The following is a 21,308-nucleotide window of genomic DNA, read 5'->3' on the forward strand; positions in this document are numbered from 1 at the left end:
TTAATGAGCCAATTAACATAAATTATCCTGGGAATGAAATGGGATTGACACTGTTTTCCCATTGCCCAGAAAACCCTATCAGGTTAGCCTGGATGGAGGTCCCTACCTGTGAGGCACTATGTCCTCGATTCAGGGACCCATCATTGGGAAGAGGGCTGGGGGTTGGGTCAGCTGGAAACAACCCTCCTGCCCCTCTCTGTCCCCCCCCAATCCCCTCCTGCAACACTTTTCTCGCATCCAATCCCTCCCGCATCCCTCTGCCCACCTCCAATCCCTCCCGCATCCCTCTGCCCACCTCCAACCCCCTCCCATGTTCCCCTCCCCACTTCCAACCCCCTCCCGCGTCCCTCTTCCCATCTCCAACCCCCTCCCGCGTCCCTCTTCCCATCTCCAACCCCCCCCGCGTCCCTCTCCCCATCTCCAACCCTCTCCCGCGTCCCTCTCCCCATCTCCAACCCCCTCCCGCGTCCCTCTTCCCATCTCCAACCCCCTCCCGCGTCCCTCTTCCCATCTCCAACCCCCTCCCGCGTCCCTCTGCCCATCTCCAACCCCCTCCCGCGTCCCTCTCCCCATCTCCAACCCCCTCCCACGTCCCTCTCCCCATCTCCAACCCCCTTCCGCGTCCCTCTCCCCATCTCCAACCCCCTCCCGCGTCCCTCTCCCCATCTCCAACCCCCTCCCGCGTCCCTCTTCCCATCTCCAACCCCCTCCCGCGTCCCTCTCCCCATCTCCAACCCCCTCCCGCGTCCCTCTTCCCATCTCCAACCCCCTCCCGCGTCCCTCTTCCCATCTCCAACCCCCTCCCGCGTCCCTCTGCCCATCTCCAACCCCCTCCTGTGTCCCTCTCCCCATCTCCAACCCCCTCCCGCGTCCCTCTTCCCATCTCCAACCCCCTCCCGCGTCCCTCTTCCCATCTCCAACCCCCTCCCACGTCCCTCTCCCCATCTCCAATCCCCTCCCCGCTGTGTTCCCTCATCCCACTCCACCCGCCCCCCCCTCGCTCTCCTGCGACAAGGAATCCAATTGTGATCCTTAATGAATTATTACCAGCAGCAGCCACCAATCCCAGTGCCCGATGAGGAAGCAGGTGGCTTGTGATTGGCTGGCAGCTCTTGGGAGTGGGGGTGGAGGGGGAGGGTGGGGAAGGGGGTGAAACGCCAGGGAGACAAGTAATTTATTCAGGTTTCTCCCAGTGAAACAATGTGGATTTCTCAGTGGGAGGTGTGATCCTGTCACCAGATCCAGCCTCATGTTTTTGCTGGATAATCTTTCACCAGAATATATTATTGAATAGTCCTCAGGAAATTCTGTATTCCTCTAATTCTGCCCACTTGGATATCTCCAACTCCCTTCACGCTCTGATTGGTATCTGGGGGCAATCTTACCAGATCAATCGATCAGTGTGGTGAGCCGGTAAGATTGCAGGAGAAGTGAAAAATCAAGTCCGATCTTTCCGGCCCTGGATTGTCAGCAATCAGTCTCGTGCCCTTCCCGGGCATGAGGCTTGTTTCAATAATTAAATATTCACTTAAATATTACTATTGAGTCCTGGGAGGAATATTCCTTGGGCAATTCCCTCTGGACTCACAAATAATATTTAAATGAATGATATTTGAGCCTAACAGATTGCCTTACGCCATCCACAGGGCGTTGGGCAGTGCCAAGAGGTGGAGCCTCAGGGGAAGGGTGGGGCCATGATGGGGCAGGGCCTAGGGGAGGGGTGGGGCTATAGTGGAGTTGGGTGTAAGGGGAGATGGGTGGGTAACTGCACAATTGGGGATCAGCCAGTGGTGGGGCATGGGAGGATTGATCAGCTGGTAAGGCCAGGTGGAGAGGTATCAGTGCGGCAATTGTTCAGGGATGGGAAGTATTGGGGTGATATCCAGGGCATGGTTGTGTGGGGGACGATCAACCAGGGAGGGCAGTGATTGGAGGCAGTGATGATATCCAGAGGGGTGATAGAGTGACATCTACACTGAAAGATCTGCGCATATGTAATAGCATCCTCTTGTGAGCAGTGAGAATAAACTCTATCCACTCCCCAACTGGCGTGAATCACATTTTGCCTCCTTTTTTGCACTAAGTGGCATAAGATTGTGCCTGAAAGCGCGCTGAAAAATGGGCGTGATTCTCTCCAGTTGACACATTCATTCGGCATTTTGGAATTTTTGGTAAGATCACCCCCTTCTCATCATCCTTAATGTCATAGTCTTCCTCTGGCTCTGCCTCTGGTTTCTCTGGTCTATTGATAATTCCAGTTTTGATAGATTCAAACATTATCACCTCTTTGGCATAGTGTCTCATGGATCTTATCCCACTAAGTCATGTCAGCGTAGATTGATCGCTGACCTATAGGATTGATGTGACTAGACTGGGGCCATTTTAGAATGAGAATGAGGTCTGATTGGATTTATTTATAATGACCATTCAAAACTGTCCTGGTTAACAAGCTACAGATGATCTGCTGTAGACGTGTCAGGTTAGGGCCTGGTTGTGAACTGAGATGCTTGATGCACTGTCAATGTATGGAGCATGGAGGAGTCCAGTTGAGGCATTGTGTGGAGCTTACCCCACTCTGTGGCCTCTGTTCCATGCCACTGTCATCCTGCACACCCAGAGTCACAGTCACTGCTGACCCTGCTTTGTACAAAGTGTGACACAGTGACTAGCGCTGCTGCCTCACAGCGCCAGGGACCCAGGTTCAATTCTGGCCTTGGATCACTGACTGTGTGGCATTTGCATGTTCTCCTGTGTCTGCATGGGTTTCCTCTGGGTGCTCCAGTTTCCTCCCACACTCCAAAGACGTGCAGGTTAGGCGGATTGGCCAAGCTACATTGCCCCTTAGCATCAGAGGGATTAGTAGGGTAAATATGTGGGATTAAGGGGATAGGGCCTGGGTGGGATTGTTGTCGGTGTGGGCTCGATGGGCTGAATGGCCTCCTTCTGTACAGTAGAGATTCTATGGTTCTGTAACATTGCAGCCTTTGTGTGGACAGGTCACTGAATCCTCTGGCCTCCCTCTGAAGATACAGCTGGCAGTTCCAGAAGGTTAGTACTGCTGCTCCAGTGTAATTTCAGACACTTTAAGTAGCAGGAGTCTTTAAGAATGACCTCATTTGTAATGCGGTTGGCTGGTCCTTTAAGAGACGGATTGTTTACAGGGTGGTGGAGCAATGTGTTATCTGTTATCCTCAGGGCTGTTTAATGTCAAGTTGTCCAGCTCCACAACTCCTGACCTTTACTGGGTGTGTCTACAAGCGGGCACACTGACTGACTGTCCCAGTGTGGTACGGTAGCACAGTGGTTAGCGCTGCTGTCGATTTCAGCCTTGGGTCACTGTGTGGAGTTTGCACGTTCTCCCCGTGTCTGCACAGGTTTCCTCCGGGTGCTCTGATTTCCTCCCACACTCTAAAGATGTGCAGGTTAGGTTGATTGGCCATGCTAAGTTGCTGCTTAGTCTCAGGGGGAATTAGCAGGGTAAATATGTGAATAGGGTCTGGGTGGGATTGTGGTCAGTACAGACTTGATTGGCTGAATGGCTTCGTTCTGTAGGATTTCTATGCTTCTAGGTAGCTGGTGCTAAACCTCTGTAACGCCACAGCACAGATGAGTTTCTTAAACAGTTATTCCAAGAGCCAACATTTATATTAAAATGTGAAATGAACAATTTCTCATCAAGTTTATTTGGTCATTCAGATTTGCATTGGATAATACAGCTGAAAGATTTCAGAGGGACCAATTAGAGGCAGAATAAAAGTCCATTATCTTTTAATGGAAACAGAATGAGTCAGGGATCTCCCAAGGTAGATGCTGTCCAAGACTGAAGATCAGCATGTGAACCGTTCTGAATGTACTGATTTTGATTTGATTTGATTTGATTTATTATTGTTACATGTATTATTTTACAGTGAAAAGTATTGTTTCTTGTGCACTTTACAGACAAAGCATACTGTTCACAAAGAAGAAAACAAGAGTGTAGTGTTACAGTCATAGCAAGGCTGTAGAGAAAGATCAACTTAATGTGAGATAAGTCCATTCAAAAGTCTGACAGCAGCAGGGAAGAAGCTGTTCTTGAGTCAGCTAGTATGTGACCCCATCTTTTTCCTGACAGAAGAAGGTGGAAGAGAGAATGTCCAGGGTGCGTGGGGTCCTTAATTATGCTGGCCGCTTTGCCAAGGCAGTGGAAAGTGTAGACAGATTCAATGGGTGGGAGGCTGGTTTGTGTGATGGATTGGGCTACGTTCACAACCTTTTATAGTTCCTTGCAATCTTGGGCAGAGCAGGAGCCATACCAAGCTGTGATACAACCAGAAAGAATGCGTTCTATGGTACATCTGTAAAAGTTGATGAGAGTCGTAGCTAACGCCAGATTTCCTTAGTCTTCTGAAAAAGTAGAAGCATTGGTGGGCTTTCTTAACTACAGTGTTGAATTGTATGAATTGGTAAGATTGAGTGAGAGGCTGGAGAAGGAGTTGAATTGGGTGGGTTGATCCTACAATAGGGGAAAGTGTACATGGGGCACTACAGAGGGAGAGTTATTCTGCATTCATGGGTGACGGGGAGTGATACTAGCTAAATTATTCTTGTGCAGGCTTACTGGGCTGAACAGCCACTGGAACATGTCTTGTGTCTGTGGAACTCTTCTCCATAGAGTGGTAGAAGTGAGTCACTGAATATCTGTACGGTAGAAGTTGATAGATCCTTGACTAACAAGGGAATTGAAAGCATTCGGGGAATTTAAAAGCCATGATCTAATTAAATATCAGAGCAGGTTTGAGGGGCTGAATGGCCGACTCCTGCTCCAACTTATATGTTTGTATGATTGTATTTAACCAATTTTAGATTCTGTTTGCTGATTGCAGAGAAATTGATTTCACCAACGCCAATCCAAAAAACATTCAGAAGAACACTCTCCTGGTTTTGGGGAGTCAGAGAATGATGCCTATTAACAGAGTGATGTGAAATACAAGGCAGTTTGTTGGCTTGTTTTACATGTTGTTTGGTATCGGTGTGGTTTTAGCACTGATTGTCACCTTAGAACCCTCTGCAAAGTGTCACGTGAGTGTACCTGAGGTTTTTTAAAAATCATATAGCTTCAGCGATGTCATGGCGGGGAGGGGAGCTAAGCTGTGGCAGTCAGGGATAGGGTTTTTTTCCCTTAGGCTTTCAGTTTGGTTTTGGGGAGTGTGTAAGAAGCAGTCTCTCCCTCTCTCTGTGTTCTTCTATTGGTTTGGTTCTGAAACAATTTCGTTCGTCCATCGTCATTGATGAGGACCTCGACACCATTAGTCATTTTGAGGCTGGATGCGGTGTGCCCGAAGATGATCTGATCAGGTCAATTCGGGCACGGAAATGTCCTGGCACATATTGGACAGACTTGTGTAGACACTGTAGTTGTTGCGCTGGTGGCTCTGGACTTGCGCAGCTCGTGCTTAAGTGGTGCTTCAGCAATGCACCTTGCTTTGTGAGCTTGACAACCTTTGTGGATGAAGCAGCTCCAGGAAGGGCAGTTTTGTGCCAGCATTTCCCAGGTGGCCGTGTCTATGTCAAGCGACTTCAGGGAGGCTTTGAGTGTGTCTCTGTAATGTTTCTTCTGCCCTCCATGCGAACGTCTTCCAGCAGAGAGTTCCCCAGAAAGGGGCTGCTTGGGTATGCACTCATCTGGCACACGGATGACCTGCCCTGCCCACCAGGTCTGTGCTCTCATCAGCAGTGTGTGGACTGATGGTAGACTTGCTCTAGCGAGAACTTCAGTGGCTGATACTTTGTCTTGCCATTTGATGCATAATATTCTGTGAAGACAAGTCATGTGGAAATGATTGAGCTGTCTTGAATGCCTTCGATACACAGTCCACGTTTCACAGGCAGACAGGAGGTTAGTGAGTACCGCGGTGCTGTAGACCTTCAGTTTTGTTGCTGGGCTGATTCCTCGATGTTCCCAAACAGTGAAGTGCAGTTTACCGAAAGCAGAACTTGCCTTTTCTATTCTGCAGTTAACTTCTGTATCAATAGTCACTGCTTGGGAGAGGATGCTGCCAAGATAAGTGAGCTGATCTACTGCCTGTAGTTTCTGCCCTTTGATTGTGATTATGGGTTCTGTGTACGGTGCATGAGGAGCAGGCTGGTGCATGATTTCGGTCTTTTTAATGTTGATGGTGAGACAAAGTTGTCACAAGCCGTGGAAAATTTGTCCATACTGACTTGCATCTCTGGCTCTGAGCCAGCATGCAGGGCGCAGTCATCGGCAAAGAGGAAGTCTCTCAGAACAGTCTCCTTCACTTTGGTAATAGCTTGAAGTCTCCTCAGGTTGAAGAGCTTCCCATCCACTCTGTACTTGAGGCTGATTCCAGCAACACTGTCCTGGAAGGCATCATTCAGCATGGCAGTAAACATCATGCTGAACAGTGTGGTGTTTGACGCCATTGGTGACTGGGAATGCCTCAGAGGATTCTCCGCCATCCAGTACTCTGGCCATCATGCCATCATGGAACTGGTGTACCATCTGAATGAATTTGGGGGAGCATTCGAACTTTGACATGATCCTCCACAGGCCTTGTCGGCTGATAGCATCAAAGGCTTTTGCGAGGTCAAGATTGTATAGAGCTTCACAAGAATCCTGCTAAATTGTCTGGTCACTCATCTGGAGCTGGGCCTACTTCCAGAGTCACAGTGTGGCTTCCGCAAAGGTCGTGGGACTACTGACATGATTTTTGCTGCGCGCCAACTTCAGGAGAAGTGTCAGGAGCAGAATCACGAACTCTACACAACCTTTGTTGACCTCTCTGAAGCAATTATTAGTTAGCTGAAGGAAAGGCTTATAGCCATCCTGCCTTAAAGAACTGTGTTTTGGGAAACAGATTCGATTACAACTTCTTCTGAGTTTCTTTACAAAGGATTTTCAGCATTCAACCTAGGAGGTGGGATTCCTGTAACAAGTGGCACATCAGTCTTAATCTATGGGGTAATGTGCTTTTTTGGAGGGATTTGTATATTGAATATTGGCTTTGGTTGGAACATATTAGAGTTTTTCCTTAAGAGTTATACATTATCGTGGTTGTTGTGTTTCTTGTTTGTAATTGTTAAAAGCTCTTATTATTTGTCGTAACCCCCCACCCCTGCACCTGCCAACAACGCCCCTGCCCCCAACACACCCCCTGCCCCCCGAACACTCCCCCTGCCCCTAACACTCACCATGCCCCCAACACTCCCCCACTCCAACACTCACCCACCCACAACCCCCAATCTTCAACAATCCCCCCGCCCCCAACACTCCCCCCGCCCCCAACACTCCCCCACCCACAACCCCCCACGTTCAACACTCCCCCTGCCCCCAACACTCACCCACCCACAAACCCCCCACCTACAACACTCCCCCTGCCCCCAACACTCCCCCCGCCCCAACACTCACCTCTCCTCCAATACTCCCTCCACCCCCAACACTCCCTCCATCCCCAACATTCCCCTTGCCCCAACATTCCCCCACCCCCAACACTCACCCACCCACAACCCCCTCACCTCCAACACTGCCCCCGCCCCAACACTCCCCCCTTACAAAATAAAAGGGAAATAGCAAATATACTTTGTCAAATCTATCAGAGTGACAGATTCCGAAGGCAGACGTTTCCAGTGAACTCCACTGCGATTTCCTACTTTACTCAGGGTGATATAATACGATAGGATAAGTCCAAAATAATGTTTAAAAATATCGTTAAAAATGACAAGGGAATTTGACAAAAAAAATGGTCTTTTTACCTTTTACTTTCGAGGATTCTATCTTTGAGATGTTGACAGTCAGAGAATAATAATTAAACAGAAATCAAATCTAATTCCTTCTTTAATGCATTGAGAGTGATTAAAGCCCCTGTGTCCCTATTGTTCTGTGTCATCAGTGGGATTAGATTTGTGTTTAGCTGTCAAGGTGTTTTCAAAGAGTCTACGTTTTAATTTTAGGCTGACAGATTTCCCAGGATGATTGCAATATGTTATTTTGTGGGGTGACCTTGCAGGGTGGAAGTAAGCAACAACTGACAACCTGGATCAGACAGAGCCGACAGGACAGAAGTGAGAGGAGTTCAAGAAATGGTGCCAGCGAGTCGCAACTGCATTGAGGGGAGGTAGAATGGGTCACCCAGGCCCAACAGTGAGGGCTTTCTTGCTGCCATGTTGAACTCTGGGAAGCAGAGTAACTACTCAGTGGGTGTCTAATCTGCAGATAGTGTGGGGTAGATGAGCGAAGAATTAATCAGAGCATTGCTGGAAAAGAGACACATTGTCAAAACTTTTGATTTTGCACTCATCAGGTCAGATTCATCTGGGCTCATCACCAAGAGTACCAAACCTCAAAACAAACAACAATTTATACTGCATGAGGAGAGGGTGCTGATTGGTTGGCAAGTGTACTCTGGTTGGTAGAAAGGTTGCCACGGAGAATATGCCAGCCATCCACAGAGTATCAGTGCTTGTCCCAATAACTTCCCTCCTCCATATTTTCCTACTTGTCTGTTGATGAAAAGCCCTTCCTCAAATCCCCATTAAACCTCCTGCCCGTTACCTTAAATCTGTGCTCCCTGGTTATTGACCTCTGGTTATAGAAGAACAGATATCCGGGAGTGAGTTACAGGCTGGAATCTAATCGAGGGGTTCGGGGTGGTTTATATACAGAATAACAGATACCCGGGAGTGAGTTACAGACTGGAATCTAATCGAGGGGTTCGGGGTGGTTTATATATAGAATAACAGATACCCGGGAGTGAGTTACAGACTGGAATCTAATCGAGGGGTTCGGGGTGGTTTATATATAGAATAACAGATACCCGGGAGTGAGTTACAGACTGGAATCTAATCGAGGGGTTCGGGGTGGTTTATATACAGAATAACAGATACCCGGGAGTGAGTTACAGACTGGTATCTAATCTAAAGACATCCTGTGTATGGACTAAGGTTTCTTCCTCTCTGCATCAGCCTAACAGGCACCACCATCTCGGGGCAGGTTGAGTAATAAATACCAACAATGCCCACATGATGAGAATCAATAAGAAAATCCTTGTGATATACGGCACCCTGCGGATCCACCCAGATCCATTGCAGATCATCACCAGAGAAAATACAATGAAAAGAAAATAATAAAATGGGACTGAGGAGAATTTGTGAAGGCTGGCTTCAGAGCTTTGGAATAAAAGGGAATTTGATGAATCTCAGATGAGTTTAATTATCAGGATTTGTTTCACAATGCAACAATTGGAACCATCATTTTAAAATGTCCAATGTGTGGGAGTTTCCAATAAGGATAGGGATTGTATATATATACTTATTCTGCCTTCGCAACAGGAAGCGGAGTAATTAATGTTATGAGGAGAATGGTAACTGGAATTCAAAGTAGACTGGGAGCCGGAGCAGCTGGGAATGCTCCAACTACAGGACAATATAATCGAATCCTGGCACTGAGCCTCCAAACTAGAAAGGCTGTTAAGAGCGAGAGAAATGGTGTTTCTGTTGCACCTTTCATAATCTCAGGATGTCCTGAAGTGTTTGCAACCGGTGGGAGGTTATTGTAACCACAGACACCATGATATGACGTAGGTGGCAACCACACAGCAAGATCCCACCAATAGAATTGTGATATCGACTAGACAATCTGCTTGGAACTGAGAGTCAGTGAACTTATCAAGTGATAAGGTAGATGTGGATAAATTGTTTTCACTTATAGATAAATTTAGAATAAAGAAGTGTCAACTTTACCAGAATCAGACTGTCCCCTTTATCAGAACCCAGACTGTCCCCTTTACCAGAACCCAGCTTGTCCCCTTTACCAGAACCCAGCTTGTCCCCTTTACCAGAACCCAGCTTGTCCCCTTTACCAGAATCAGACTGTCCCCTTTACCAGAACCCAGACTGTCCCCTTTACCAGAACCCAGCTTGTCCCCTTTACCAGAACCCAGACTGTCCCCTTTATCAGAATCAGACTGTCCCCTTTACCAGAACCCAGCCTGTCCCCTTTACCAGAACCCAGACTGTCCCCTTTATCGGAATCAGTCTAAACTTTTTATAGTTTATTTATTATTGTCACAAGTAGGTTTACATTAACACTGCAATAAGGTTACTGTGAAACACCCCTCATTGCCACACTCCAGCACCTGTTCAGGTACACTGAGGGAGAATTTAGCACAGCCAATGCACCCTAACCCAAACATCTTTGGACTGTGGGAGGAAACTGGAGCACCCGGAGGAAACCCATGCTGACACAAGGAGAATGTGCGAACTCCACACAGACAGCGACCCAAGCCGGGAATCAAATCCATGTTCCTGGCGCTGTGAGAAGTCTCACAACACCAGGTTAAAGTCCAGCCAGTTCATTTGATAGTAATCCCACAAGCTTTCACACACCTTCCACACACCTGACGAAGGAACACTGTTTCCGAAAGCTTGTGGGTTTACTATCAAATAAACTGGTTGGACTTTAACCTGGTGTTGTGAGACTTCTTACTGCGTTTACCCCAGCCCAATGCCGGCATCTCTACATCTTGGCACTATGAGGCAGCAGTGCTAACCACTGCACCACCGTGCCACCTGTCCCTTTACCTTTGCAGACTGAGCACCGAGTTAATCTCAGTGTCAGTCTTTAGTTACTGGCAATCTGTGGGACTTTGAGTCTCTCACAAACATCTCCAAACTTTTGCTTTTGAAGTCTAATTATTGATGTTCATCCAATTGATTCAGTGAATGTCCTTTAGCAACCGTCCTATGGAAGTAAGATGGAGAGGAAAGACAGTGGAAGTTGTGACAGAGTTAATAGCAGGAAACCCTGCTGCCCAATCCAGTGGGAACTTTGTGAATTGTTCTGTTCTGATGGGGAGATGCTAGAATGTGAGTCTTTCTGGTTTGTGGTCAGTGATGTTTCAGCTCCCTCTGCTGAGCACAATAAGTATGAACATTCAGCAATGTTTGAACAGGTTATGATGGAGCCCTCCCTATCTCGACAACCTCCTCCAGCCTAACAAGTCTCCTCTGGCCTCTTGAACAGCACGATTTTAATAACACCAAATCCCACACATTGGACATTTTAAAATGATGGTTCCAATTGTTGCATTGTGAAACAAATCCTGATAATTAAACTCATCCGAGATTCATCAAATTCCCTTTTATTCCAAAGCTCTGAAGCCAGCCTTCACAAATTCTCCTCAGTCCCATTTTATCATTTCCCTTTCATTGTATTTTCTCTGGTGATGATCTGCAATGGATCTGGGTGGATCTGCAGGGTGCCGTATATCACAAGGATCTTCTTATTGATTCTCATCATGTGGGCATTGTTGGTATTTATTACTCAACCTGCCCCGAGATGGTGGTGTTATGTCCCCAGCTGCTGGAATTCATTACTTGAAGCTCTCTGCCTCCTCCCTCACCTTCTGTCTTTAAAACATTTCTTGAAGTCTCTTTATCTTTGAACTTCCTCCTAATATCTGTTTCTGTGCGAGGGATAATTTTTATAGTCTGATAATGTTTCTGTGAGACATCGTGAAATATTTCTGCCATTAAAGGCAATTTATGAATGGAAATTGCTATTGCTATGACTCTATATCGAATGCCTAACCACCTTCACTTTACTGGGATCTTGCTGTGCAAAAATGGGGTCCCATTTTCCTGCAGTAAAACAGAGGCTGCGCTTCAATGAAATTTAGTGACTGTAAAGAGCTTTGGGATATCCTGAAATATACTTATTATAAATTCTTAATTTTCAAATGTGATGAAAGGGTGTTAAATTTTTTTCTAACGCTTACCCGAAGATCAGAGGCCGAATGCCCGTGACCGCTGAAGTGTTCGCCAACAGGAAGGGAATAGTCTTGCCTGGTGATTGTCGAGTGATGTTCATTGTTGTTGTAGCTTCTGCATGGTCTCCCCAATGTACCATGCTTCGGGACATCCTTTCCTGCAGCGTATCACATAGACAATGTTGGCCGAGTTGCAAGAGTATGTACCATGTACCTGGTGGATGGTATTCTCACATGTGATGATGACATCCATGTTGATGATCTGGCATGTCTTGCAGAGGTTGCTGTGGCAGGGTTGTGTGGTATTGTGGTCACTGTTCTCCTGAAGGCTGGGTAGTTTGCTGCGAATAATGGTCTGTTTGAGGTTGATATAGAGTAAATAGTGGTCACGGGCATTCGGCCTCTGATCTTCGGGTAAATGTTCTCCAAGGTGGCCTTCACAACACGTCAGCACAGAGTCGCTGAGCAGAGACTGATAGCCAAGTTCTGCACGCATGAGGATGGTCTCAACAGGGATCTAGGGTTCATGTCACACTATCTGTAACCCCCACGACTTGCCTGGGTTTGCAAAACCTCACTTACTGTCCTGTCTGGAGACAATACACACCTCTTTAACCTATGCCTAATGCTCTCTCCACTCACATTTTCTGCATCTTTAAGACTTGAATAGCAGGTTAGCTGTAAAGACTTGCATTCTAATCAGTATTCTGTAAACTGTGTGTGCTGTTATACGCCCTTCTCTGATCAGAACCTTCCACACACCTGACGAAGGGGCAACCCCGAAAGCTTGTGGGTTTACTATCAAATAAACTGGTTGGACTTTAACCTGGTGTTGTGAGACTTCTTACTGTGTTTACCCCTTCAAACACTCCCAGGACAGGTAAAGCATGGGGTTAGATACAGAGGAGAGTTTGTTTGTATATCCCCATTAAATATTCAGAATAATGAAAAGGAAGTCACTGATTTACTGGTGATGTTAGTTTGGAGCTCAGAATATATCTGTGATCCACACTGTGAGTTCAGTGACTGAACATCTGCAGTTATTCAGCCAGTGCCTTGCTATCCATTGCTCTGTGTCTGATGTGAGAATCAATGAGACCATTTACAAAGAAAGATCAGCAGCTCAGATTCACAAAACGGCCACAGGAAGACAGAAGAGATTGATGCTGATGATATTGATAAAGAACAACGAAGTGTTATGTAAATAGGAATGAGTAAATAGTGTCTTATAGTCACTTACAGCACAGAGGAGGCCATTCAGCCCATTGAGTCCACACAACAATCCATTAGGCCCACTTCTCTGCCCAATCTCCATTACCCCAACAAGCTTTGTCCTTTCATTGCCTTTCGATTGTGAGGAGGATTCTGAGCTGGCTATGGAACGTGTGATATTGTTCCTTGGGGGTTCTTGTGGGCTAGCAGGTATTGAAGTGAAGGAATTTCATCCTTTAGCCGTACTGGGCTGCTCCCTGAATAACGTCCCAACTCCCTGGAGCCCCGCTGTCTGATCTATTCAGTTACGTCCTGTCCTCTGTCACAGTATGGCTGTGATCTTTTCCAATCAGATCAGCTATGATCTTACTGAATGTAGCAGCAGTTTTGAAGGGATGAATGGCCTACTCCTAATCCGAATCCATATATTTGCATCTGGCTGGGAGGATACTGACAAAGGATGAGATGTGGAGCAGTAACGTCCAGAGGGATTTCTTTACCCAGAATGTTGTTGGAGACTACTTACTGCAGGGAATTGTTGATATAAAGATTGTTCCATCTATGGAGGGAAAATTAAATTTACAGAGTTTTTGAGTTTTGTAGGCAGTTTGTAAGCGATTCTATAGCTGAGATTCAGAAATCCAATGAGAATTGGCCAGACCAGCAGCTGATATGGAGAGATTGGAAAGCTGGCATTATTCTCTTTAGAGCACAGATGTGTCCGGGGGGATTAAATTCTGGTGTGAAAGATCAAGGTGAAAGACTTGAGAAACCTGGGCTGCTGAGTTTGCGTCGCAGAGGGGAGCTTAGGGAGGGACCGAAAGTTTATTTCCATTTTATTCAAGCACTCAGTGCAAGCGATCTGAAAATAATCTCTCCCTAACAGCACCATGGGTGTACCTACACCACATGGACTGCGGTGGTTCAAGAAAGCAGCTCACCTCTGCCTTCTCAAGGGGCAATTAGGGATGGACAGTGAAAGTGCTGGCCTAGTGATGCCCACATCCCATCAAAAAATGTTTTAAATCCTCAGAAAAACCATCCTAATTTCTTCCTTGATTCTGACGATGCTAAATGTTCATCTGAGGAAATGAGCTGCTGTCCGAGTGTTATTGTGAGTGAAGTCTCAGATGATTGATGGGTGTAGTGCTGTTAGCTGTGCAGTACTGATCCTACAACATTAAAATTCACAGATTGCTTCAGGCAAAGCATGGGAAAGCTAAGCTGTGGCTCTGGGCTCACTTCCCTGTCCCCTCGTCACAAGTTTGTGGATTCAAATCCCACTCTGCAGACTTGAGATGAAAATACACAGAATGATTCGCCGTGACGTATGAAGGGAATTCAGGCAAAATCCGGAATGAGTTTCATCATCACAAAACCAGAATCCATCGTGGGTTTTGGCAACCACCCCTCGGTGCAGAGTTTAAATTTCTCCCAAATTCCATCACTCCATTTGGGAAGTTTGGGATACAAAAGATTGTTTTAAATAAGGATCACGAGCCTCAGCACATCCCTGGGAATCAACAGATTCCTGTGGACCATCCAACATATTTTATCGCTCACCTGTCTTACATTTGGGTATTCCGTGAATGTCTGTATAAGCTGTGCATGTTTATTGATGCTTTTTTTTCACATCCACAGGAGATTCAGTCCGCCTTGTTGTCCAACAAGGGGCATACACGCGCTGGGTTGTGCGAGGGCTGCTCTTGGATGTTGCTTCGAGAGTTGCCTAGTGTTTCACGTCGTTAGTGTACGTTTAAACTGGACCAACTGATGGGCACCACGACAGCTCAGTGACTATCACTGTTTGCTGTGCAGATACATGGATTTGGGCCAGTGTCTGTGGGAGTTTGCACATTCTCCCCGTGCTTGCGTGGGTTTTCTCCGTGTGCTCTGGTTTCCTCCCACACCCCAAAAACGTGCTCTTAGGCTGATTGGTGTAACAAATTGTCCATAAGTTAGGCGTCCCTCAATCTGGTTATAATTCTCTAAATTTGCACACCTTTATTGTGGAGTCCAATAGGTGTAGACAAAGGTGATAGGTAGAAGAGGGCACTCACAATGTTAAAATGGCAGCGCGGGCTTGTTGGGCTGAAGGCCCTGTTTCCTGTACTGTGTTGTTCTTTGTTTGGTTTCAACAGATTACACTTTGGCATCTCATCAGTGGCAGCAATCTCCCAGCTATCCTAGCAGGACGAGATGGAGCTCCTGTCACATGAATGATGTCCTGATCAATGGATCCACTCAGATGAGAGACGACACTTCAATGTGAGCTGTGCTGCTGTGACACTGAGAGGCAGCAGGACTTACACTCAACAACACAAGTGCACTCTTGGAGTTGATTGTCAAATCCTTGCGCACATTATGGATGTATCCGGTGTCAGCTCTGATCGAAAGAAGACAAGAACATTCCAACAATCTACAGAACCTCAGGAGTTGAGGAGGAACTTCTTCACACAAAGGGTTGTGAATCTGTGGAATTCGCTGCCCAGTAAAGCAGTTGAGGCTTCCTCATTGAATGTTTTTAAGGCAAGGATAGATAGATTTTTGAACAGTAAAGGAATTAAGGGTTATGGTGACGGACGGGTAAATGGAGCTGAGTCCGCAAAAAGATCAGCCATGACCTTATTGAATGGCAGAGCAGGCTGGAGGGGCCAGATGGCCTACTGATGGAGAAGATCCTGAGAGACAGGATTTATGAACATTTGGAGAAGTATAGTATGATCAAAAGTAGTCACCACGGCTTTGTCAAAAGCAGATCGTGCCTTACGAGCCTGGTTGAGTTTTTTGAAGATGTGATGAAACACATTGACGAAGGAAGAACGGTAGATGTGGTTTATATGGACTTCAGCAAGGTGTTTGATAAGGTCCCCCACGCAAGGCTTATAGAGAAAGTGAGGGGGCATGGGATCCAAGGAGCATTGCTTTGTGGATCCAGAACTGGCTTGCCACAGAAGGCAGAGAGTGGTTGTAGATGGGTCTTTTTCTGCATGGAGGCCGGTCACCAGTGGAATGCCCCAGGGATCTATTCTGGAACCCTTGCTGTTTGTGATTTTTATAAGTCACCTGGATGAGGAAGTGGAGGGATAGGTTGGTAAGTTTGCCAATGACACGAAGGTTGAAGGTGTTGTGGATAGTTTGGAGGAATGTCAGCAGTTGCAGCGTGATATAGATAGGATGCAAGACTGGGCGGAGAAGTGGCAGATGGAGTTCAACCCAGATAAGTGTGTGGTGGTTCATTCTGGCAGGTCAAATGGGATGAAGGAGTATAATATTAAGGGTAAGACTCTTAGCAGTGTGGAAGATCAGAAGGATTTTGGGGTCCAGCTTCATAGGACTCTCAAATTGGCTTCACAGGTAGAGGATGTGGTTAAGAAGGCATATGGTGTACTGGCCTTCATCAATCGAGGAATTGAGTTTAGGAGTCAGGAGATAATGCTGCAGCTGTACAAGACCCCGGTCAGACCCCACGTGGAGTACTGTGCTCAGTTCTGGTCACCTCATTACAGGGGAAGCCATTGAAAGGGTGCAGAGGAGATTTACAAGGAGGTTGCCTGGATTGGGTGGCATGCCTAATGAGGATAGATTGAGACAGCTTGGCCTATTCTCCTTGGAGAGATGAAGGATGAGAGGTGACCTGATGGAGGTGTATAAGATGTTGATGAGGTGGATTCTCAGAGGCTATTTCCCAGGGCTGAAACGGCTGCCACAAAAGGACACAGGTTTAGGGTGCTGGGGAGTAGGTACAGAGGAGATGTCAGGGGTAAGTTTTTCACTCAGAGGGTGGTGGGCGAGTGGAATCGGCTGCCGGCGGTGGTGGTAGCGGCGGATTCGATCGGGTCTTTTAAGAGTCTTCTGGATAAGTACGTGGGACTTAGTAGGATTGAGGGTTATAGGTAATCCTAGTAGGTAGAGATATGATCGGCACAACTTGTGGGCTGAAGAGCCTGTTTGTGCTGTAGTTTTTCTATGTTCTTCTCCTGGTTATTTTCTTATGTTAAGGTGACTGAGTTCCAGAGATTCATGAGTGAACTGTTCTACCCTGCCTGGCTGTGGTCAAGGAGCCACTGCCTCAGCTGCTGGTGCTCAGAGCAACCACAACAGAGGACCTTTGAGAAAATCAAAGAGAGGCTGACACCACCTATCTTATGGCTGACTGACCCTGAGTTACCCACTGTCAATGCTGCAGATATATCTTCTACACAACTGGGAGCTGCACTTGTTCACATACAGATGGATGGAAAGTGTAGACCAGTTTACAATGCATTCTCCCCCACTGAGAGACTGAACAGAGATAGGCAACGATAAAGACAGCATTAGCTGCTACGTCAACCTGTGGAAAGTTTGTAGATGATGTTCTTGACCTTTACTTCAAGATAGAGACAGAGTTTGCACCCTCAGTGAGAAACCCTGAGGAGTTCTCTAAAATGCCAATGATTCAGTACGATGAGTCAGCCTAAGAATAGTCTGGTTGAATGTAAACTGAGAGTTAGTTCTGGGAATACAGAGAGTGCTTTGTCTGTAGTAAGGCCTGAAGGCGGAGGTATAGCCCTCGCTGAAGAGGTGGAAATCTCCACATCAAAACAACCACAACTTCGTCACAACTCAAAAACTGAATGAAACCAGAGATGTGGAGGAATCTGATGAAGGTTCCCAGGGTCAGAGAGCACAGTGTCAAAGTACTAGTCACCCAGTTCCATTCTCAGACTGAATCATCAACAGAGGGGACACCGTGGTGTAGTCAATGATTTACTCACCTGTGAAGAGAAATTTGTCACTTCGCACGTTCTGAGTTATGCCACAGTTACTGCATCAATGACATTACAGCATTGAAAACATTGAACCAGAGCATGGCAGCATGGAATCATAGAATCCTACAGTACAGAAAGAGGCCATTCGGCCCTTTGAGTCTGTACCAACCACAATCCCACCCAGCCCTATCCCCATAACCCCATGCTTTCATCCTAGCTAGGGGCAATTTAACACGGCCAATCCACCTAACCCACACATCTTTGGGCTGTGGGAGGAAACTGAAGCACCCGGAGGAAACCCACACAGACACGAGGAGAAAGTGCAAACTCCACACAGACAGTGACCCAAGCTGGGAATTGGCACTGTGAGGCAGCAGTGCTGTAACCACTGTGTCACCGTGCCCTCTGTCTGGTGGATGGATCTCTCAAACTGATGTGAGGAGATGGGGTCAAACTATACTGTCAATGTTGTTCATCATCTGGAAAGAAAAATCACAGAATGGTCGAGGTGGGTGGGACCCCAGTGAGGAGGGGGAGTCCCGGTGAGGAGGGGGAGTCCTGGTGAGGAGGGGGAGTCCCAGTGAGGAGGGGGAGTCCCGGTGAGGAGGGGGAGTCCCGGTGAGGAGGGGGAGTCCCGGTGATAAGGGGCAGTCCCGGTGAGGAGGGGGAGTCCCAGTGAGGAGGGGGAGTCCCAGTGAGGAGGGGGAGTCCCAGTGAGGAGGGGGAGTCCCGGTGAGGAGGGGGAGTCCCAGTGAGGAGGGGGAGTCCCAGTGAGGAGGGGGAGTCCCAGTGAGGAGGGGGAGTCCCAGTGAGGAGGGGGAGTCCCGGTGAGGAGGGGGAGTCCCGGTGATAAGGGGCAGTCCCGGTGAGGAGGGGGTATCCCGGTGAGGAGGGGGAGTCCCGGTGAGGAGGGGGAATCCCGGTGAGGAGGGGGAGTCCCGGTGAGGAGGGGGAATCCCGGTGAGGAGGGGGAGTCCCGGTGAGGAGGGGGAGTCCCGGTGATAAGGGGCAGTTCTGGTGAGGAGGGGGAGTCCCGGTGAGGAGGGGGAGTCCCGGTGAGGAGGGGGAGTCCCGGTGATAAGGGGCAGTCCCGGTGAGGAGGGGGAGTCCCGGTGAGGAGGGGGAGTCCCGGTGAGGAGGGGGAGTCCCGGTGATAAGGGGCAGTCCCGGTGAGGAGGGGGAGTCCCGGTGAGGAGGGGGAGTCCCGGTGATAAGGGGCAGTCCCGGTGAGGAGGGACACTCCTCCAATCTAAAAGGCGCCAGTGGTGGGGGCTGGGGGGGTGGTGCGGATATGGAAGTCGAGGAACGTTGCTGATGAGGACGTTTGCAGCACATGGAATTCCAGGCAGTGAATCCTGCACTCGAAAAAGTTCACAACATTGTGTGAATTTGTCCATCCAAACAGCTCAGCAAGGTTCCCTCAGTCTGAAAGAGGAATGAGCAGAGTAACAGCATTGAACAAAGAACAAAGAAAATTACAGCACAGGAACAGGCCCTTCGGCCCTCCAAGCCTGCACCGACCATGCTGCCCGTCTTAACTAAAACCCCCTACGCTTCCGGGGGCCATTTTCCTCTATTCCCATCTCATTCATGTACTTGTCAAGATGCTCTTTAAAAGTCACTACCATATCCGCTTCCACTACCTCCCCCAGCAACGAGTTCCAGGGACCCACTACTCTCTGTGTAAAAAATCTGCCTTGTACATCTCCTTTAAACCTTGCCCCTCACACCTTAAACCTGTGCCCCCTAGTGATTGACTCTTTCACCCTGGGAAAAAGCTTCTGACTATCCACTCTGTCCATGCCTCTCAATCTTGTAGACTTCGATCAGATCTCCCCGCTACCTCCGTCACTCCAGTGAGAACAAACCAAGTTTCTCCAACCTCTCCTCATAGCTAATGCCCTCCATACCAGGCAACATCCTGGTAAATCTTTTCTGTACCCTCTCCAAAGCCTCCACATCCTTCTGGTAGTGTGGCGACCCAGAATTGAACACTGTATTCTAAGTGCAGCCTAACTAAGGATCTATAAAGCTGCAACATGACTTGCCAATTTTTAAACTCAATCCCTGGCTGATAAGGCAAGCATGCCGTATGCCTTCTTGAACTACCTTCTCCACCTGCATTGCCACTTTTAGTGACCTGTGTACCTGTACACCCAGATCCCTTTGCCTATCAATACTCTTAAGGGTTCTGCCATTTACTGTATTTCCTATCTGTATTAGATCTTCCAAAATGTATTGCCTCACATTTGTCCATATTAAGCTCCATCTGCCATCTCTCTGCCCAAATCTCCAGCTGATCTCATTGCTATCCGCAAATCCACCAACCTTTGTGTCATCCACAAATCAATCGAGTTACATTTTCCTCCAGATCATTTATATATATTACAAACAGCAAAGGTCCCAGCACTGATCCCTGAGGAACGCCGCTTGTCACAGCCCTGCATTCAGAAATGCACCCTTCCACTGTTACCCTCTGTCTTCTTTGACCGAGCCAGTTTTGTATCTTGCCAGCTCACCTCTGATCCGATGCGACTTGACCCTCCGCACCAGTCTGCCATGAGGGATCTTGTCAAAGGCCTTACTTAAGTCCATGTAGACAACATCCACTGCCCTTCCTTCATCTTTGTCACTTCCTTGAAAAATTCGATCAATTTCGCGAGACACGACCTCCCCTTCACAAAACCAAAATTGCTGCTTCTTGGGGGTGGTCTCTTTGCATTTCAGAGCTACTGTTCTCCTGTCCAAAATGAGCTTGTTTCATATGAATTCCTGATGGGAAAAGACTGAGAACTGACCTTGCTGTCTCTCTGACCTGGGAAAAGTGAGCGAGGAAAAGGGTAAATGTCGTTGCTGCCAGATGTGGAAGTGTCACAAACATCACAAAACAAGAAACTTACCAGTGCTCAGACCAGGACAGCTGGTTTGGATCTGGGACCAAGCTTGTTGTGGACAAGCCAGACATCACACCCATGATGCTACCTCACCCAATCAGATAATGGTATAGTGAGACAAACAGGGCGTGATCTTACCAGCCGTTCACGCCACACTCTCGCTGCAGCGAGGGCGGAGAACTTGGCACCCAGACTGGTGAGATGGGAAACTCCCTCGATGTGAAATGTGCTCAGACTCCGGCTGTGGTCGATGAAGTCAGCAACTTGCCCGAGCAGAGCAGAGACGCTGTGTTCCTCGAGAGACCCGAATGACAACCCGACTGGAGAACTGAAACATTTATAAATTCTGCTTCTGCCCAGCTGGTTCTGAGTTATCAGCTGCAGGAATCCAATCCCTGATCTCCCCCAGAGCAGACACAGAGCTGTTTGGGTAAACTTTCAAAAACACCATGGCAGCTGTCTGGAAACAAAATCAAATAGAAATCAGAGAGTCAGATGTCAAATAACAGATTCCTTAAATGTGCCATATGCTAATGAGACACACTGCACAGGAAGGGATGCAATGTCCCAGAGTCTGGCTTCCTCTTGTAGACCATGTGCTGAAGATTTCTTAGTAAAGCCTCTGGATGTTGGCACAACACGCTCAGGAGTATTAGACAGTGAGGCTCTCAGCAAAAACAACTTGC

This window comes from Carcharhinus amblyrhynchos, chromosome 14 (assembly GCF_965287045.1).
Source record: "Carcharhinus amblyrhynchos chromosome 14, sCarAmb.v2.hapA, whole genome shotgun sequence".
NCBI classification, from domain to species: Eukaryota; Metazoa; Chordata; class Chondrichthyes; order Carcharhiniformes; family Carcharhinidae; genus Carcharhinus; species Carcharhinus amblyrhynchos.